General features: G+C 43.5%; 1 long non-coding RNA gene across 1 annotated transcript in view; it reads right to left on the bottom strand.

Annotated features, from left to right (window-relative positions):
- Positions 1–761: 761 nt before the first annotated feature.
- LOC134473063 (uncharacterized) overlaps positions 762–21,705 on the bottom strand; it is a 181,221-nt gene continuing 160,277 nt past the window's right edge. The window contains exons 2-4 of the long non-coding RNA XR_010043165.1: positions 10,375–11,268; positions 9,610–9,903; positions 762–2,123 (exon numbers count right to left, since the gene is read on the bottom strand). This is a non-coding gene — a long non-coding RNA (uncharacterized LOC134473063). The remainder of the gene's footprint in view (positions 2,124–9,609; positions 9,904–10,374; positions 11,269–21,705) is intronic.

Genomic DNA, 21,705 nt, shown 5'->3' with positions numbered 1-21,705 from the left:
GACAGGGGAGGCAAAAAAGGAGGTCAGCAGCTTAGAACGATAGAATGTGACTGCAGTCTAGACATCAGTACAAGGCGGCCGAGGGTGTGCTTGCCCGTGTACATACAGTCAGGCACACACAGGACTGGCCTGCAGGACAGCCGAATCACCTCCAAATCCCTTTTGGCCTCTGAAATTCTTTAAAACCGTTTGTGAAATGCTGTAATTCCAAAATTCTGTAATATGTATGTGTCACACTTCTGTAACACAAACACATATTCTGATTCTAGTGTTCTGTGGGTCTAAGAATTTATAACCCAGGGAGTCCATAATTATAAACTCTAGTTCTAAATTGTATGGTGCTCTAATTCTGCCAGTCCATGATGCTAATACTCCATAACGCTTCAGATTCTATTGTTCAATGTTTTCTTAATTTAATAGTCTAATATTCCACTATTTTCAAGTTCTGTGATCGTAAGAAACTATGATTCTGTATTTTTATAAATTTATTCTTCTGCATTTCTGATGTTCTACGTTTTGAGTATTCTAAAATTCTCATACTGAAATTCTAAAATTTTAGTGTTCTAAAGTTCTCATACTACAATTCTAAAATTCTCTAACTCTAATGTTTTAGGCTATTAAGATTTAAATCATTTACGTGATAAATTAATTTTGTAAGAATTCTAACAGTATGTTCCCAAAATTCTGATTTTCTCAGACCCTGCAATACAAAAAAATTTTAATTCCATGTTCTATATTTTGAAGATTCTATAATTCTAAGATTCTTAGCTCTGTGGTTTTAATGTAGTATGTTATCATAATTCCAGCATTTCTCATATAGTATTTTTTGTTATTACAAATACAAAATTACTTTATCTGTAAAACATAGGAATTAAGTTACAGGTGACAAAGGACCAAGGGACCACCACAGCTATTCCCAGGATCAGGTTTTGGGTGTCCCTGGGCCGGGATCTTTCAGCAGCTACCTGAAGAGGGCTGTTGTATCCATGCTGGGCTCCAGGAACTGCAGGAGACACAAAGACATGAGGGCACAGAGCCGAGGCCAGGGTCAGGGAAGGAGTCAGTCCCCACTGCTCCCCACAATGCAGGGTCCTCGACTGCCAGCTCTTCAAACATCTGCCAGCAGTTGGGTCCTGATGATTGTCTTTAAAAGTATCCCTCTCTCTTTTTTATTTTCCACCAAGCACTCTCATGACAATCACTTTAAGCAGCTAATGAGTTTCAGATGGGCTTCATGAGTCAGGGACCAAGGGATGCTCTGAAAGAGAGTTCTTTGGCCCAGTTTTGATGGGGGAGGAAGGGATTCCAAAGAGGAATCTTTTTAGCTGACACGTTACGGGGCCACCCACCCCTTCCTCCAGGCTGGGCTGACACCTAGAAAGGAGCCAGGAGCCCCATGGGCCCTCTGCCTGCCCCTGGTCTGTGCCCCCTGATTGCTTGCTCTTCCTCTTTCTCTTTCTCCTTGTTGCCATTTAGAACTCAAACAAAATAAAGACCCAGAAATATGCTCTGAAAGCATCAAGGCTATCTTAAAGCCAAGATGCTGTTACTCACCGGCTCAAAGAAGCATCTTTGCAAAAGACAAAAATAATCTTTGTTCATCTTCTGTGAACTTATTGCCTTCCGGAATCACAAGAGGAAAGCCTAGAGTCCTGCTGTCTAGCCTGGAGTGGGGTTGGCTGCGGGGGTGCAAGAAACACCGACACTCAGGTACCCTGGCACTGCGTGGGGCCACTTAGCCACCCCTGTAGCTTCCTGCTACTGGCTGCTCACTCTTTTTGGCACCCATCTTCTGCCCCAGCAGTCAGCCTGGAACTCTGGGCAGGCTGACCTCAAAAGGCTTTCTGTCTCCCACAACAGGGGAATCAGGGAAGGCAAAGACTCTGGAGGGGGCGTCTCAGCCTTCATTTCCACGGCATTTGGAGAGCCTGGACCTGGCTGGGATTACACAGTGGGTTCTGCGGCGATCTCACTCTGGCTGCCCAGCAACTTCCGCTGCTTTCAAGGTCTAATTTAGGCATCCATGTAAATGAGCAGAACATTGAGAGAGATGCACCAGTGTGTTTCAGAGGAGCTCATAGCCCACCGAAGCTGTTTCCAGGCAGGAAGGCAAGGGGAAAATTCTGCAACAGGATGTGTATAGTTTAGGGTTCAGAGGGGGTCTCTCCTGGCAAGAGAGACCAAACCTTATAATTAAGTAACTCTTCATTTCCTTTAAGATATCAACAACAAGGGCCCATGTTCTCCCTGTTGCTTAAACAGGGCAAATCCCCCGTTAGCGGTTCCTGGTGGTCTGCACTCACACATGTGCACATGAAGAAAACCCTCCTGGAAGCTGGCCTCCCTGTATCCCAGCAGCCACTGCTGCCTCGCCTCCCTCCCCCCACAGCCCCCTCCCCATTTGCAATTAGGGGTAATCTTTTGTTGCCTGGAAAGTGTAAAAATCACCAGCTTTTCTTTTTGCATGCATAATATCCATTTCCCCTCCAACTGCGTTATTTGGTTTGGGAATTACATCTATTTACAAGAGTAGATGTTGCACAAAGGTTGTGTTTATGTGGAAAATTATATCAGTGACACGGGCTGATTGGCATGTGGAGGCTGGGAGAGCAGGCCGAAGAGGGTTTCTCATCAGCTTGGAATAACAAAATGATTGTATTTGCAGCAAAGCTAATTGATCACATACCTCTCTAGGCTATCTGTTTACTCAAAGGCCATCCAGGCCCTGGGAAGGTAGACAAGAGCAAGCTGGTCACCACCAGCTCCAGTCAGCCAAGGCACTGGATGTGTGAGGTTGAAACAAAGTGATGAGATGGGGTATGGGTCGTGCAGTTATGCAGATTCTGCTGTCTTCTGAAATCAGTCCCAGACCCAGGACTGGTGATAGCAGGTGTGGGGAGGGGTAGAGGAGAAGACCTAGAAGCCACTGCAAAAAGAGGATGAGTTCTATCCCTTTGTTTCTTCTGTGTGCCCAGCTGACCCAACAGCAGGCTCTTGAGCTGGTACTAAGCAACCTCTGTCAGGCCCCTGGGGAGTCAGAGCTTGGAAATCCAGCTATGTGTGTCTCTGTTGACTACTGGCTCAGAGGCTGTCTTTCCCTTCTCTGGGGCTCTGGAGATCAGGGCAGGGCAGGAGGCTGGATGGGCTATCTGACTATGGTGAATAGGATAGGAAGAAAGTGCATTCAGCTTCCAGACCTGCAGAAAACACAAACCCATGCCCAACCCATTCTGATACCCACCCTACAGGAACAAAACCTTGCCTCTGGTCTTTGAGGAAATAGCCAGGTTTATGACCAGCGTTCCTGGGCCATCTAGTGACCGATAATATGCAAGGTCTCCGGAGGAGAGACGTAGCCCCTCAAATTGACCCACAGGCTGAACAGCTCAAGCCACCTAAAAAAGCAACCAGTTAGACTTATGTTTCCTCCCTGGAGCTAAAACTTCATTTGTGAGGGGGCAGAAAACAAAACAGTTGGATATAGTTAAGCAAGCACTTGAATTGGAAATTACCAGTTATTCTAAAAATAACTTGTTGGGAATTATTTGAGGAACTGATTAATTTACCAGTTATTTGGCAAAGACTGGTTAAAAATAATCTCATAATGTCTGGCCCTCATATTATGATATTTGCTGGTTATTTTGCAAACCTCAATTGGAGTTAGTTTTCTACTAGCTGTGTTTTAAAAACAACTAGGTCCAAATACTATTTCCTGGACTTACTATGACTTAGTCTCTTTCCACTTCTCGTTCATTTCAGATTTAGTTAGTGTTGCCTAAAACAAAGACTTAAAAACACTTCAAGAAAATCAATAAGTGTCTTTATTGATTTCCTCGAGAAATTCTCAAGTCCTCAAAGACCAATGAAGCAAATAGCCTTGTTTTATGACTGGAGAAAGAAATCTAGCATATTCTGGCCTTTGCTGATCCCTGCTGGTGATTTCTAAGCCAGGTTGTGCATTCTGTGTTATTTTTGGACCAAGTGGCACTGAATAAACTGCAGGGTATTTTTTCTCTAGACATGAAGTTTTCCTCCTCTATCTAGCTTTAAGCCATATAATAGTATCTAAAATTTAAAGTTTGGAATATTTTAGATACTGTTGTACCAACCTCCTGGTGGTGCAACTTACACGTGTGTGTGTGTGTGTGTGTGTGTGTGTGTGTGTGCGCGTGCGCGTTCACCGCAGTATTTCAAAATCTCTGGCCCATCGGAAAGACAAGCCATTTATTAATGTGGCGCTCTCCAAATTGTTTTTTAATCAGAAACATTTTGCAATGAAAGAACATTAATAAAACCTGAATCCAAATCAAACTCCTCTGTGTATGTTATTTTTACTCTGCAGTCAAATGCTTTTATGAGATTTAAAACTTTCACCGTGCTTTTTATCTCCGGCTGTATAGTGTTCTACAGAAAAAAGAAAAAAAAAGCCCAATATGACTCCAGAGTCTGGCAAAATAATACACTTTCTTGGATATTTCTGTGTGTTGCCAATTAGTTTCGCTGTGAATGCAGGCCCCATCCACCGCCCGCCTCTGGGTGGCTGTAATGGAGACCTAATTTGTTTCATATGCCATTCACCAGAGCCTCCAACCTGCTAAGGAGTGGCCTGGCCGGAGAGGAGGTGAATGACAAGAAAAACCCAAGCCAGCCAGTGGGACTCCTACCAGAAGGGGCTGCTCTGCTGGCCCAGTGGGAAAACCCAGCCTGTGTACCCCCACATCCACAATCTTCCTCCACACCCCACCCCACCCTTTCTCCCTTCCACCTCTGCTCCCCATTCACAACCCAGAAGAACCAGCACTCAGGAGGAGGCCTTCAGTGGAGAACAGAAAACTTTGCCTTCTGTTCCAGCTTCCCAGGGCTGGCCGCTGTCCGTGCCCCTCCACCGGTTCCCACCCCCGCCCACCTACTCCTTTTACAAGCCTGACTTTTAAACCTCCAGTTCCCTAGGAATTTTATGAATGTTCAGCACAAGCCAAAATAAACTCGTAAAGAAAAAGTTTCTAAAGAAGGTCAGAGACCTGAACAGCAAGTGCTAAGCGGTAAATACAAAAGTTCTCCGGGTCGCTGGCAGCTATGCTCTGGGTGGTAGAAGACTGGGGTCAACAGAGAGGAAGAAGGGACACAGGGATAGAGTGAAGATTTCCTCTCCTCTAAGGAGAGAAGAGAAACCTCCAAGTGCTAGACCCACAGCCTTTAGTGTAGCATAATTTTTGAAAGGCTTTATTATTTGAGTCCTCACTTTACTGGTGGTAGAGCCCAGAGAAGCAGAGGAATTTATCTGAAGTTCCACAGCAAACTGCTCTATCCAGTCTGAAGCTTCCCCTCTTTGTACAATTGATACCTTCAAAACCATGGAGCTGCCCACTGCACTTTTTGCAACCAGGGAAATGCTCCACATCTGTGCTGCCCAATGCGTGGGGCACTTCCTACATGGAGGTGCATTAAAGTGCTACACTGCATTAAAACTTCAGTCACACAGGCCATGCCAAGCCAGCATACTAAAGAGTGCAGACATAACACATTTCCAGCACTGAACAAAGGTCTTCCGGGAAGCATTGTTCTGAGTGAGAGGCCACAGCAGCGGCCCTCTATGACCTACTTGCAAATTCAACGCAAGAGGGCTCCCAGCTGTCATGACTTTCACCACCCAGCTCTACACTGCAGTGTCCTATCTGTTTGCCCAGCTGAGTACTAGCGCTCAAGGTCTGGGGGCTGGCTCTCTTCTCAGCTCCAAGGTATCCAGTTCAAGACAGACTCTCCAGGAAGATTGTCTCACAATCTTAGTGTCTGAAAGACCTTAAAGGGCGTTTAGCTGAACCACTCCCAGGACAGGAATCTGCCCATTAGCCTCCCAGAGAATGACCCACCTCTAGGTTTGTCCAGAGACAGCGCCCTTGCTATCTACTCAGGCAACTAAGTGCATTTCTAAATAGATGGGATTACTAAAATAAACTTGCTAAAATCTAGCTAAAAAATCTTCCCACTTGTATGTCCTTACCCTGGCTCTGCTCTCCAGAGTCTCAAAATATTAATTTTCCTTTTCTTTCCACGTGACAACCCCTCTAAGAACTAAATATTTTCCACTTCCTTGTTCCTCTTCAAACATGAAGCTCAGCACTAATGCTTAATTCTACATATGGACTAGTTAGCAAAGAATAGCAGTTACTGATTTCCTTTGATTTAGAGACTGTTACTCCACTAATGCCACCCACACTTTAGCAACTCTGTCACTTCATGGTTCATATTGGGCTTGAGCTGTGTGAACCGACATGACTGAGATCCCCCGGGCAAATAGCAAAGATATCTGCTGTTATGCCTTTGACCTGGGCCAGCATAGGCCTTGCCCCTGGGCCACTTTACACACAGCTCTACACTTCCGATGCCTCCTCTAAGATGTCCGCATCCCTCCCAATGCTTGGGGCTGCCTGAGGCCTGCAGTGTCATACAGGTGGGAGAGTCCAAGCCTAAACTGAGACCTGCATAGGCCTTGGTCAGTTTCTCCCCACTCAGGTCTCTTTCTAACCCTCTACTTCAAGCGTGGAGTCCATCAGATACCCCGGCAGCATCCAGGATTCACTTCCATGAATCTGTTTCTGGATTCTATGGTCAGGGTCTGGTCTCAGTAGGGCATCCTGGCGAGTGGGTCACTTCCACTAACAAATGTGGAATTTCTTTTGTGAGTACTCACAAAACTGCCTCTCAAGACAGGTGCTGATAATGCTGATTTTAGAAGTCACATTTTCCTAAGCAGGCTTGCTTCCCACAATCCCTGGGGGAAGGCATTCTCTCCTGCATGGTTAGGGGGCAGCAAGCACTGATGTCTGGGCTGGGTATCAGTGATGGCCCAGAATGGGGAGCAGAGAAAGTCAAAGGCAGAGAACTGTGTAAGAAGGAGTCTGGGTGTGAGGCAGCCCGGGATGTCAGCTTGGGCAGATCATGCACTTTGGTGAGCTGGTTTGCTCATAGGAAAGACTGGAAAAAGCATCAGCCTTGCAGGGTTGGGACACACACAGCCCCCAGCGCATGTCCAAGAGGATGAGTCAGTTTATATAGGAGAAAACAACCCAATTGTTCCTAAAGAACACAGCAAAGAAGCCTAGGGGAACTGTCCCAGGGAGTGGCCTGCATCTGCAGGGGTACCATAGAGAGTTCAGTTGACTCAGTTAACTTGGCCTAGAACAGGGCAGCTTCAGTGACTTCTTGGCCCTTGTGCTCAGCCTGGAATAAATAAATCTGAGAAGTCAGGGCTGAGGAGGTGGAAGACCTCCCAGTAGAGGGCCTATGGACACTAAAGCACTTGAGTCTGCAGTAGCCCAAGAGGGCTGTGTCCATGTGTGGATCATGGCTGGAGATGAAGCTGAAATCTAAGGCCAGAACCTGAAGAATCTTGAGTACTATTTATCATGTACATGGTATTGCATGCTGAGATCACCCATCGGATATTGACTGGACAGTGTACAGAGAGGCAGGACTGATGATGGAAGGGAAATCCAGGAGAGGCTGTTAGTGTTATCAGCTGGGGGCCTTGTGGGAGTTGTGTTCGGGTTCTTAGTATTCCAAGCAAAGGATCTGGAAGGACATTCAAAGGGAGCAGCAAGAGAAAGACTTATTAAAAGTGAAAATGTGCCCCACAGAGTGGAAATGGGCCGGTGAGAAGCATTCGTGGTCCCACAGGTGCAAGTACTGGGTCTTTTAAAGTCCTCAGATTGTGGGAGCATCTTAGATGGAATGTGACAGAATCATGGCCCAATGGGATATCCAACTTAAGCTTCAGAAAGGAGAGCACAGTGTCTTTGAGGAGGTGCCATGGCGTTCGGAGGGAGTGGGTATTGAAACCACAGGGCAGATAAAGTTGGAGGCAGGCCAAGGGCATGCACTTTTGGTTTGGGCTGTGCCTGGAGGTCCGAGGGGTGTGGAATAGAATGACCTTTTTCTATTGGTCTTCTGGTATTTTAACGTGGTCATCTATGTTCTCCAGGTGGAGAAGATGAAGCCTCATGGGTAAGGGAGTGAGGTGTGGGCAGACCCAAGCAGGTGGAAAAGGCAGGGACTTAGAGACTGATAAAGCTATGTGGTAAGGGAGAAGCAGAGCCAGAAACGATGCAGTGTGCCTATTTTCCAGAGGGACACCAGCAACCGCAAGACAGTAGCTAGTGTCATCTGCGCACTCATTATGCGCCAGGCAGTGACCTCAGTACTTTACACACAGGCCTCATTTGATCCTCACAGCAATTCTGAGAAGTAGCTCTCCACTTCGTCCTCTATTTACAGATGAAGCAACCAGCTCAGACAGGTCAGTAACTTGCTCAGAGCTATGCAGCTGGCCCAGGCTGACATTCAGGGCAGCTTTCGACCCCTCTGTCTATCTACTTATCTCTACTTACCTCCCTAGTTAGTCCCGAGCCTGGCTCCTGCCAGGCCATCCACATCCTGCCTGACCGTCCAGGCTGTCAGGCATGGGCTTGCCTCTCTCTGATGTCTTCCAGGCCTTTCCTCCACTGAGCTCAGCCTCCTCAGATGCAGGGAGCTCTACCTTTCCCGTCTATCCCCCAGCAGCACACTTCCTGAGCCCTCCAACACTGCAACCGGCCAGTGTGGAGCCTGGAGACATGAAGGAATGGACTTGGCCCATGCCAGACTTCCACAGACTCCTAACCGACTGCCCTTTCCGAGGCTCCAGGCGCTCCAGTCTTCCCTGTTCTCTCCCAGGCCTTTCTCTTTGCTCATCGCCCTACCATGGTTGAACCATTTTCTACTTCTGTTGGTTGTGACTACCTGCCAGTGGAAAGCAAGCTCCCTGTTACAGGCTGAATTGTGTCCCCCCTCAAATTCATATGTTGATGTCCTTACCCCCTGTATTGTGACTGTATTTAGAAAAGGAGTCTTTAAAGGGGTGATTAAGGTTAAATAAAGTCATTAGTCTGGGCCTTAATCCAATGTGATTGATGTCCTGAAAGAAGAGGAAGTCAGGACACACACACACACACACACACACACACACACACACACACAGAGAGAGAGAGAGAGAGAGAGAGAGAGAGAGAGAGAGAGAGAGAGAGAAAGAGAGAGACAACTTTAAGAAGACCCAGAGGAGAAATGGCCATTAAGAGATCAACATGAAAAGTTCCAGAAAAAAAGCAAAACAAAAAAACAACCTGCTAACACCTTGACCTCAGACTTCTGACCTCCAGAACTGTGAGATAATAAACTTCTGCCTCTGGCTGGCTGACACCCTCTCTGAAGGACCCTCCCTGTCTTATTGACTGCCTCCTTTACAAGGTCCACATTACCCCTTCCTATAATCAGGCTCTCAGTCCCTGTTGACTCCATGTGTGTGGTGCTTGTGTGCATCCTCTGTGCAGAGATCTGAGGCACAGTGTGATGTGTGTGCTTGAGTGCATTGCTCGGTAGGGAGCAGGTGTGCATGCCAATGTGCACTGCTCAGTGTGTGCGAGGAGGCACAGTGAGTGTGGGAATGTACCGGTGGTGCTGTGTGTGTCTGAGCTTTTCTTGCAAGCATGCATCTGGCAGAACCCACAGGAGTACGTTCTTGTCCTCACATATCTGTGTCAGTGACCTAAATCTGGACCTTGGCATGGTACTCACATGTATCCACCCCATGTCTCCAGGGATGTCCCATGGCTGTGGAGGTATGAGGTCTCTTCCCAAGCTGAGCAGAGTCTTTCTGAGCTGGTTTCCTCTTCTGTAGACAGAGGATGAAGTGGGGCACAGCATCCCGGAATTGCTGTGAGGGTTAGATGAGGCCCCACATATAAAGTGCGGAGGCTGTAGCAACTGGCTCCTCAATAACACAGTGAGCTTCTGGTGCAGGATGGGCAGGCAGGGCTCACCACATGAGTACAAACTGTCCCCAGTGGTCTCTGCAGGATTGTTTTAAATCTCAGGGAGGGCACAGAGAAGAAGCTACGGTCATTATTCCCCTTCTAAATATTAAGAAACTGAAGTTCAGAGAAGCTAGCTTGTCCCACAGTTGCTCTGAGGCCAATGTAGGATTTCAAGTGTCTTAATCCCACTATGTCACAAGATCTTCCTCAACACCCTCCCTAACAATCTTATCCATAGAGTCCAGACCTAAAATGCAAATTTGAGGTCACATCTCTCCTCCATGTTTCAGCCCTCTCATGACACCCTTGTCCTGGGAATTGAGCCCAGCCCCTCTCCTCAGGTCTCCTAGGACCTGTACCTTCCCACCTCTCCCTTTCCTTCTCCCCGTTCCTTCCCTCCCCTCCCCTTCCTTTCCCTTCCCTTCCCTTTCCTTTATTCTCCTCCCCCCCTTCTTTTCTTTATTCTGCCTCTCACAGTCCCCTCCCTCTTGGCCTCTGGATGTGTCTTGTTTTACTGATGCAGTACCTTCAGGCCTCCCTGCCGCGCCTGCTGTGGGCACTGCCCCTCGGTCAAGGGCAGCTCGAAGACCATTTCCTGCAGGAAGTCTTCCTGATTTCCTGGGACTCAGATGCTTCAGGGTTTTCCTTTAGACTCACACCAGCCCTCCCTGTACAATCCCGCTCACTTTTTACTTCCAGTGTGTCCACCATAGACTGTGAGTTCCTTGAAGGTAGAAAATCCATGTGGGACATCCCTGGGGCCTAAGCACCTAGTAATGTCTAGAGAGCCAATGAACAAGTCATAGTGCTCATTGTTCAGGCCAAGGAAGCATCCTTCTCCTCCAGTAATCTTCACTAACAATAAACAGCTTGTGGGAGGGGATAGAGTATGGGTTTTGAGCCAGACATTCTCAGTTTTGTTTTTAATTTGCACAGCCTGTTCCATTATAACCTCTCTCTAAATCTTAATACACTTCTCCCCCAAAATGGCACTAAGAAGCTCCCTGGACTAGAAGAGATGTTGGCTGTGAACACACCATAGATACCAGATCCTCAGCACCCTTGAGCCTGTTCCTGCTCCCCAGGCCTGTCCCTTTCTAAAAGTGGCTGCTCCCTTTCAGGTAGTATGGATTGTGGCTATTCTGCTGCCCTGCACCCAGCCTCCCCCTCCAGTCTTCACATTCATGTCCAGCTGTGCTGACCCTTGCCTAGCCCAGGAAAGGCCTCAATCTGGGGAACTTGAGACCTTGCAGGAGGTCAGGCTGGCAATTCATGTTGTGTAGAACCCACTTCCTCTGACACATGACATGTCAAGGCGGTGTTTTCCTTAAAAAGCTGCTCCTGGTGGAATCCTCTTCCTGGCAAGGAGCATCCCCTCAAGTGCAGCAGGCAACAGCTTCTTGGGAAGGGTCATTTCCACCTGAAATGACAAATGAATTTCCTCAGCTCCAGTCTTCAGTCAAGAGCATTCCAATAGGCAGAATAGTGAAGGCCAACTCTGAGGCACAGAGAACTCTGTATGCCTGGTTGGGTGAGAGGCTGGGCTGCTGGCTCTGCTCCTCAGTCTCAGAGCCCACAGAGACAGAGACACAGGGATACAGTGATGGAAGGAGAGAGGCAGTCATGTGCAGGCAGAGATGCAGAGCAGTAAAGACTCAGAGAGACAGACAGAAGGACACAGAGAGACAGAAACTGTGACAAAGGGACAGAGGGAGAGCTTAGGAGCCAAAACAGAGACAGAAACAGACAGAGAGGGGCAAGGAGAGAAAAAGGGTAAACTAGCTGCTGCAAAGATTCCAAGGTGAGGATGGGGGACAGATTGGAGCTGAAAATTAAGAAGAGAGTGAGAAGGAACTTGAAAGGAGATCAGAAGCAGAAAGACAATTAGAGAGAGACAGGGAGGCAAGGAAAGCCTGAGAAGTAAAGGAAAGGGGAGACCAGGGAGAGAGAAGAGAAGGGAGAGGGAGCCAGTCACAGTTCACACAGAGACTACGGGGAGGAAACCAAATCCCTGTGACCTCCACAGGAAAGGTGTGGGCTGGGTCCATGCTGGTTTAGGACAAATATATGGACATTCATAACCCGAGGCCTGTCACACAAACTTTTCTCTCACCCTTCCAGGACTGCAGTGGTTAGAGGTGGAGCGCAGGTCAAAGGGGCCCCACTGACTGGGGCTATCCAGAAGGTACGGATGGAGGACGGCAGGGGTGAGGACAGAGAAGGAGCCCTTGGGGCAATGGAGGGACAATGAAGAGACGGAGAATCGGACCCTGGCTGGGCAGAGCGGGAGGCAGGCCAGCGCATCTTTCATACACGCAGACTTGAGCTGTAAAGTCTGGCCACCCACTCTCCAGTAGGGCAGGAATTTGCTCAGCTGGGAACTGTTTACTGAGCCTCAACTATGTGTCAGGAAGTCCTCCTGTCCCGGGGATACCACAGAGAACAAAAATGCCAAGAAGTGTGCCTTCCCAGCTTACATTCTAGAGAGAAGTGAAAGATGAGACACAGAGTAACGTGTGCAGAGTTTGGCTTGGCAGGAGGCAGTGAGAGCTGTCATTGACGATGGCAGAGAGGAATCTGGGTGATTTAAATGAGATGCTTGGGACATCAGGAAAAGGCAGAGGAGTGAAATGAGAGAGTCTGTGGAGCACCCAGGACGGAGCAGCAGAGGGGAGGACACAGGGCCAGGCCAGAGACACCAGGGCAGGCAGCGGCTCCACAGGCAGGCCCGTGTGTGTGCTGCTCTGGCTCAGCGGGGTGTGTGCCAGGGAGGCTTCGACAGTCACCTCCTAAGTACTTTACCAAAGTCTCCGAAAGAGATGGCAGAGGCCAAGACTCAGATGCAGGCTGTGGAGGTGGTGTGAATCAACCAGTGCTGGATGTTTTAAAGACAGGATGAGCAGGATTTGCAGATGGCTCAGTGACAGAGGTGAGAAGGGAGGCGCAGGCTCAGCTGCCTGCTGGGGCTCTTACCTCTCCTCTGCCTACTTGCCACTTCTGCTCCTTAGGGAACACTTGCCACCCTCCCAGCTGCCCACTCCTCTTTTAAGAACATGGAAGGGAAGACAGTGATTCCCCTGCTGTCCAGAAGGGCCCACTACTCCCTTTCTATAGGCCTGCAGATGGAAGGGTGACCACCAGACAGCCTCCAAGACTCGCTGTGGGCATCCAGAGAGGCCCAAATTGCTGAAAGCATCTACGCAAGGGAGACAACCCTGCCCAGCCGGCTCACCGCCAGCGGTTCCTTGCCTCATCCTATCTGTTGGAGTGTTGCTTCAGTAAGAGAATTTCCTTTGTATTTCCCTGAAATATCGGCTATGCTGACTGTAGTCAGCATATAAGTAATTTTAAATTATAATATAATTATAGTTATATTTTATATATAATTATAATATAGTAATATAAATAATTTTAAAATATGAAAGCAATATTATTAAATTTGGAGAGATAAATGTAGTGTTCTAAAATGTTTAATGGTTGATAAGTCAAGGATATATTTTTTAATCTCTAGGTGATGATTAAGAGAATTAAGGGGATTGTGAGATCAAGTTCAGGCAAAGTCCTGGGACAAATTTAGTATTCAATAAAGGTGTTGATTATTATTATTATTATTATCATTAATTAAGAGTCAGGCAAATATAGATTCGAAGTACGTACCCTTGGTCCAAGTCCTCAAGTTCTCTGAGTATTAGAGTATACATCTTTTAAAAAGAAGGTATAACAGAGCTTTCTTTATGCAATTGTTCTGGCTGAGTAATCCATGTATAAAATTTGGCACGGTGTCCAACACAAGAGACAGTCATTGGTGGTTAAGTGTGTGTTGGTTAAAGTTAGTTTATTCCATCTTGTGAGAGCTCTTTGTTAAATTTTCAGGAATTGTTATTAAAAATTAAAATATATAAACTTTAATTTACAAAACTTGGATTGAAAATGATGGTAATACTCAAAATTCACCATTTCCTAATTATTTAACTTTTGCTGTCACTTATTTTTGTTTAAATACATCCTATCTGCATGGTGTAAATACTCTACAGTGATGTGTTTCTATGCTCCTTCCCAACTTCGTTTAGCAATAGCATGTTAGAAGCTTGGAATTGGCCACAACAGGAGTATTTACACCAGGAATGGACAAATACTACAAAAAAGGGTTGGTTTTAACATGCTGTTAATTTTCTAGATTTAAGCAAGTGGTGGAGAAATACTCAAATGAAAATGAAATTTAAAAGTATATCATGTCCATTACACAAAAGCTTGAAGAAATACTCTTCTGTGTTCAAAAAGTTCCATGCAATTCACAAAGAATTTGATCACACCCACCCCTGATGAGCGAGTTCTAACGCAATGGCCTAGTTGTCATACTTTCACCTTACTTGTTACTGTAAAGAAAAATACCAATAATATTTTTATTAAAATTATGCTCACCGAGGATTTAGCTCAGTGGCATAAGCACCTGCCTGGCAAGCAGGAGATCGTGAATTGAATTTTTGGTGTCAAGTAACTATGAAATATTCTGTTCAAAGGCAGTAGAGTGCTAACAAGGCAGAGAAGACCTGCAGGAGCAAAACTGAGAGAAGCCAGAAGCTCAGACAAATACAATCACCATTGGCTTTTCCCAGGCGTGTCTGCTGATTCCAAAAGAGACAGTTGAAGGGCTGAGAAACTGAATAGAACATTCAGTGACTCACAACTGGGGACAAAGATTGGAGTCTAGGACCTGGCAAGAAAGGGGGATTTAGTAACACCCAAGGCTCTTGGTGGGACACTGACAGGCTACGCCCTAAGGAAAGAGCGGTGAGGAACTAGACACCTGAGGACTGGACTCACAGTAGAATTTACTAGTACTTAATTACTAGTTGGATAAGAGAAACCCAGGTTAGAATGTATTCACAGCCAACTGTAGGAAGCAAATGTAAACCCTCTCTGCACAAGGATAGCATCAGGCCAAGCCTCAGATCCTCTCTACAACCTTTCATGGGCAATGATGAGAACATAATGTACAATGTCTGAGCCTATGAGTCAACGTAGATAGGCCAAAGGGGGTCCACATAATTTAGCTATCAGGCATTGATGTGTAAGTAGTCATAATTAGTATATTTAAGGAATTAAATAACAGCTGGAGAATTTGCACAGAGAAAATAAAACAACAAAAAAGACACTATAAAACTTTAGACTGAAAATTAAAATTTTCAAGATTAAGAATTTATCAGATTGGTCAGACCCCAGCCTTTTCCCGTGAGTCAGCACCACTCGCAGACTGCGGGGGAAGAGAACAGGAAGTCACGAGAAGCAAGCCTTCCATGAGAGCCTGCGCCATGTGTGGGGCACCAGCGCCGGGAGACAGCCAGATAGACTCCAGCCTCCACTACCACCACCACCAAAGACGGGCCAATCCAGAGAAACACAGGCTGTGATGACAGGTATTGAGGTGTTGTGCAGTTTTACGCTTGTGGTGATTGATGTTTCACTGACTTTGTAGGTCTAGGGCAGGTGGTATGAATATCTGTTCAGAAGATAATGGTATGCAGTGTGGCATCTATTGGGGATCTCTTTCTGAAGATGGTAGCCATTGCTAATTCCCTATTATCTTGTTTTGAAATCCTGTACCATTTATTGTTTTGAAATCCTGTACCATTGTATTGTATTGTATTGTTGGATTAGGGTTTATTCTGTTTGTTTTCTTTGATTTTGTTATGCCTGTGGTATGGGCAGCTATTACAAAGACAGCAAGATATATTATGGTAGCCATTTTGGACTTATTATTGTCTTGTTTTAAAGTCCTTTACTGCATTCATTGTTTTGTTTTTATTGGTTCTATTCTATCTGCTTGATTTTTACTATGTCTGAAGGTATCTGCAGCTATTTTGAAGACAACAAGAGGCCTTATGGTAACTATTATTGATTTCCCATTGTTTTGAAGTCCTGTGTCACACTGGTTTGTTTTGATTGACTTTATTATGTTTTATTTTGCTTGGTTTTATTCTCTTTTACTGAGTTAGATATGTTAGAAGGAAATAGCCAAAATGACATAGTCAGAGAAAAGAAAAGCAGAACACAAAAATAATATGACAGGCTTGAGACACATGTATGGTTAAAATCTTGAACAGAGAAAAGAAAGAACAGAACATAAGCAATATATAAAGTGGTAATAGATCAATTTCTAGAACTTTTAAAAACCATCAAACCACAGAATCAATAAACTTTGCAAAAGCCAAGCATGATTTATTCAAAGCAAGGCATACCTTATTACAAGGTAATAGAGACAAATTAAATAATAAAAATATTAAAAATTCAAATAATGAATGCTGAAGAGAAAAAAGGAACACAGGACAACCGGTATAACACATAGAATGTAAATGGTAGGACGCAGATTTAAACCCAAATATTCCAGTAATTACATTAAATTATTAATGACTTAAAGGCTTCCAATTAAAAGACAAAGATTTTCATCCTATATTTAAAATGAAATCAGCTATATGCTGCTTATAAGAAATAAATAGAAAAAGATGTAAAATTTAACTACATATGTGAATTAGTATCAGACCACGTAGGCATTAAGGCACAGTTTCTCAAGGCTGATAGGTAAAAGATCAATAAACTAAAGTTCAATATTACTTCTATATATCTTCACAGAACACATTAAAAATAATGGCATTGTAATACTAAAACATTTTAAATATGTAGGAATAAATCTAATTAATGATATATGCAATCTCTACATTAAAAATTACAAAACATTGCTGAAGGAAATTAAGGAAAGTCTAAATACATGGAGGGAGATTACAAATTCATGGACTGAAAAAATTAATTTCATAGAGATGTTAGCTACACTTTACCTTTTTCTATAGATGCAATGCAATTCTAAGAAAAATTCCAACAACTAGTGTATGAAAATTGACAAGCTAGAAAGAGCAAATATCTGAAACATGCCTGAGAAATAAGATCAGAATATTTAGTCTTATGGGTATAAAAATTTATTATCAAGTTGTAGTAAGCTACAATAACTACTATTTTGTTGTTTTCATGAAAATGGGTAATATATCAATGGATCAGAATTCCTAAAGAAAATGGTGTTTATATGGATGCTTAATTAAAGATAAAGATAGCACCACAGAGCCAGGAGGAAGGAGATAGTTTGCACAAATGATGCCTAGTCAAATGTTTATCATTTAGGAAACTAAAACTGACCCCTTCCTCATACCACACAAAACCAATTCAAAATGAATTACAAATGCAAAGTGCAACAGGAAATAATAGAGATAACATAGAAGAATAATACCATGAATTACGAGTAGGCAAAGATTTCTTAAATGGGAAACAAAAGTGCTGTTCATAAAGGAAAATCTTTATGACTTGGAAGACATTAAAATTAAGAACAAAATATTCATTTTGAGATTCATTAAGAGATTTTAAAAAAGGACAAGCAAAGAGTGGGAAAAGATACCTGCAACACATATAACTTGAAAGGAATTTGATTCCAAACTATTTAAAGAACCGCTACTAACTGATAAGAATAAGCCATTAGAAAATTAGGAAAGAGATTTATTTCAAAAAGCATTTCTTAAAAGAGGAACTCCAAATGATTAATAAACATATACAAAAGTGTCCAGCCTCACTAGTCCTCAGGAAAACACAAATTAAAGCCACAATGAAAAAATACTCCACACTCATCAAAATGGCTAAAATTGAAAACAAACCAGAATCAAATAATGAATGCTGAAGAGGATTTGAAGCAATTAAAAACTTTATTGCCGGTGGAACTGTGACCTGTTACATCCGGTTTGAAGCTATTTGGCATTATCTGCTGGATTTGAGGCTATACACACCCTATTACTCAGAGTGCACTGCATTTGCCGAATAGACAAGTGCAAACATATGGAGCAAAGGACAAGTCCAAAAATACAGCAATGGAATTTGCAGTAGCTTAAAAATCAGCCATGATTTAAATGCCCAACAATGGAAAGGCACATGATACAGAAATGAAAAGAATAAGGTATTGAATTTTTACATGCCAATTATTTATACATGTGTTATAGCTTGTATCTAGATATTCTCCCAAAGCCTCATGCAGTCATACGTGCGGCTTTGGGAAGTGGCTGGATCTAGAGTGTGCACTGCTAGGATCAAGGATGTGAGGCTGATTCACTGTGCGATGCTAGCAGTAAGGGTGTGAGCACTACCTGCCCTAAGGATGAGTCCCTGGATGAGATAAGAGATAGAAAGAGGGCTGTTCCTTGTGGCATGTTACTTCTGACTCACTCGCTGTCCTCTGTACGCTCTGTTTTGCTGTAGACTGTTCCTCCTCTGCCATTCCTCCACGCCCTGGAACCAGCCAACTATGAACTGAAGCCTCCGCAAGGGGCAAGCCAAATGAACCTTTCCTCTTTTAATTTTAGGTGTTGGGTTTTTGTTTCAGCAATGAGAAAAGTAACAAACACAACATGTATGAGTCCCACAATGCTCAGTAAAAGCAGCAAGACATGAAAAATAGATATCATATGATTCTATTTACACAGTTCTCAAATGTCAAAAATAAATATATGATATTAAAAGTCAAGATGGTGGTGATCTTCAAGGTTAAGGCAGAGGCAGGATGGTGGAGGAAGCATGAAAGATGCTGATGGGGAGCCAGTCTCCAGATGCTGGGATCGGCAATGGGCAGTATATCTACATTTGTACACATTCTATCATGTTATATCTGAATAAAAGTATAAGCAAAGAAGAATATAATCTTCCTATACACCAGTGGTCTCCTACCAGGATGTCTCTTTTGACCCTTAGAATACAAAACTTCTTTAACTTATCATCCTTCAGGTTCATCTGTTTTGCTGCAAATGACATGTTAAGGAAGACAAATAGCACACGTTCTCTCTCCTGTGTGAGTGCTAGTGAAAGCCAATTTGAGTAGAGAATACTGATCACTCAATTCTGGGAAGGTGGGTAGAAGATATTGGATAACAGGTATACCAAGGTACAGTTCCAACATAAGTAGATAGGAGTACTTAGTCCTAGTCCTACAGCACATCTCCTGGGAAGACTGTATTCACAATACATTACTATATATTTTATGAAGAACAAGAAAGAGCCCAAAGATGTCAAACACTTTGTTTGATGATGATAAGATGATTACCACAATTTGATCAATACCTACTATATACCAGACTGAAATATCACACTGTATCTAAAAGTGTGGACAACTGTCACATATTAATCAAAACGTTTTTTATGTTGGGGAGTGCATCCCTTCTAGCTGCATGGAGGATCCGAGCTCTGCCCTGACCAGTGTCCCAGCACAATCCATCAGGGCATACCCAGCCAGCCATACAGTTCCCAGAGGTACCGAGCCCTGTCCAGCACAGAGCCCCAGAGCCATCCATCTGAGAGCAACCAGCCTAACCGGTCCTGGAGATTTCAAGCTCCACCCATCACAGTGCAAGGCCCCTGGCACCATGGTTCAAGGGTGCATCCCAGCTAGCCACATGGGTCCCAGAAGTTCCAAACTCTGCCCAGCAAGAAGTGACACCCAGGTGTTATAGTTCAGGATCCACCCCAGCTAGTTGCTTGGGTCCCAGAGGTTCTCAACTTCACCCAACGCCCCAGCAAAAGGGAGAACAAGCCTCTTCTCCTCCCTTATACTGTACACAGCATGGCCCCCCACACAGGGCAGGTTTAGCACTCATAAAATCTCCTTGCCCTCCTCTTGTATAGGATGAGGATATTTACAAAGTAAGGACCCTGGCTCTCTGCTGAGTCTTTCAGTTAAACTTCTAAACTTCTCAAGTTGACACAACGTTATCAGCCATAACAATCCACCCCTTGTCAACCTGGCAACCAGGCACATTTCTTTAAATCAGCCCCCAGATACCAAGACATGCTAATTCTTACTACTTTACAACTTGAATACTATAACACAAGTTTAACAATCCTTGCAAACCAGCATTAAGTCTATCAAAGTTATATTACATTAGAAACATAATATTCTGTTCTTGGACCCCCAAGAATTTATGAATATCCCTTTATACAAAAGGCATTTAGTCCATCTGCAAGAGTTGCCAAAGTCCTAATAGTTTCAGCATTGCTGAAAAGTTTAAGTTCCAAGGCTCCTTCAGGATGTAAGGCAAACCTTAGCTGCAAGCCCCTGCACAAATGAAAAAAGTTAAACACCTTCAACATGCAATGGCACAAGATAAACATTCCCATTCCAAAAGGTACAAATGGGGGGAATCCAAAGGATTGGGACAAAAACAAGTCCAAACTCCAGCAGGGCAAATGTTAAGTACTGTAGCTACACATCCATGCAATAAGAAATGAAAAGAGTGAAATCTCTACAGACCCTGTAGAAATACAGAAAATCATCAATACCTACTTTGAAAACTTTTACTATCATAAGTTTGATAACACAGAAGAAATGGGCAAATCCCTAGAAACATGAATTATCAAAGCTGGAACAAGAAGATGTAAAACTGCTGAATAATCCAATTTTCAGTTGATGAAATTGAAAATGTAATTAGAACCTTATCAACAAAGAAAACCCAGGTCCTGATGGATTCACTGCCGAATTCCACAAGTAATTCAAGGAAGGCTTAATGCCAACACTCCTCAGGCTCTTCAATGAAATTGAAAGTGAAGCAATTCTCCCTAACTCATTCCTGGAAGCAAGTATTACCCTAATATCAAAGCCAGAGAAAGATCCAACCAAAAGAAAAGAAAGAATTATAGACCAATCTCTCTAATGACTATAGATGCAAACATCCTAAATAAAATACTGGCAAACAGAATACAGCAAATCATCAAGAAGATTATATACCATGATCAAGTAAGATTCATCCTAGGTAAATAGGAGTGGTTCAACATACACAAATAAATAAACATAATAAACCATATCAACAGAGCCAAAGACAAGAATCACATGATTATCTCAATAGATGCAGGAAAAGTTTTGACAAACTCCAACATTCATTCATGATAAAAACTCTACAGAAAGGGGCTGGGGATTTAGCTCAGCAGCATAAGCGCCTGCCTTGCAAGTGTGTCGTCGTGAGTTTGATCCCAGGTACCAATAAAAAAGAAAAAGACAAAAATAAATAAATAAATAAAATTTTTAAAAAACTCTACAGAAAATTGGAATGGATGGTCTTTACCTCAATATGATGAAAGCCACATACAATAAACCAACAGCCAACATCTTACTAAATGGACAAAACCTGAAAACATTCAACCTAAAATCAGGAACAAGACAAGGATGTGCATTATCATCACTCCCATTCAATATAGTTCTAGAAACATTAGCCACAGCAATTAAAAAAGAAGGATAAAGATAGGAAAGGAAGAAGTTAAATTATCATTATTTGCAGATGACATGATACACTACATAAAATACCCCCAAAACTCCATTGAAAGATTTCTAGATCTAACAAAAATTCAGTAATGTATCTGGATACAAACTGAAAACTCAAAAATCAATAGCATTCCTGTACACAAACAACAAACTCACTGAGAGACAAATAAGAGAAACTATACCCTTCGCAATAGCATCCAAAAAATGAAACACTTAAGAATCAATCTTACAAAGGAAATAAAAGATCTATACATTGAAAATTACAGTACTCTGAAAAAAAAGAAATTGAAAAGGATTTCAGAAAATGGAAAGACATTCCTTATTCATGGATAGGAAGAACAAACATGAAAATGATGATTCCCAAAACTGTTATACAGATTTAATGCAATTCCAATAAAAATACCATAAACAGACTTCACAAATCTAGAAAAAACATTCCTAAAATTCATCTAGAACTGGAAGAGACCTAGAATAGCAAAGGCAATCCTGAGCAACAAAGGCAAGGAAGAAGCACTACACTCC

This window comes from Cavia porcellus, unplaced genomic scaffold (genome assembly GCF_034190915.1).
Source record: "Cavia porcellus strain 051 isolate PalLab524CR breed Dunkin Hartley unplaced genomic scaffold, mCavPor4.1 scaffold_25, whole genome shotgun sequence".
Classification (NCBI taxonomy): Eukaryota; Metazoa; Chordata; class Mammalia; order Rodentia; family Caviidae; genus Cavia; species Cavia porcellus.
The sequence above is the reverse complement of the archived record's forward strand: the minus strand, read 5'-3'. Positions and strand labels throughout refer to the sequence as shown.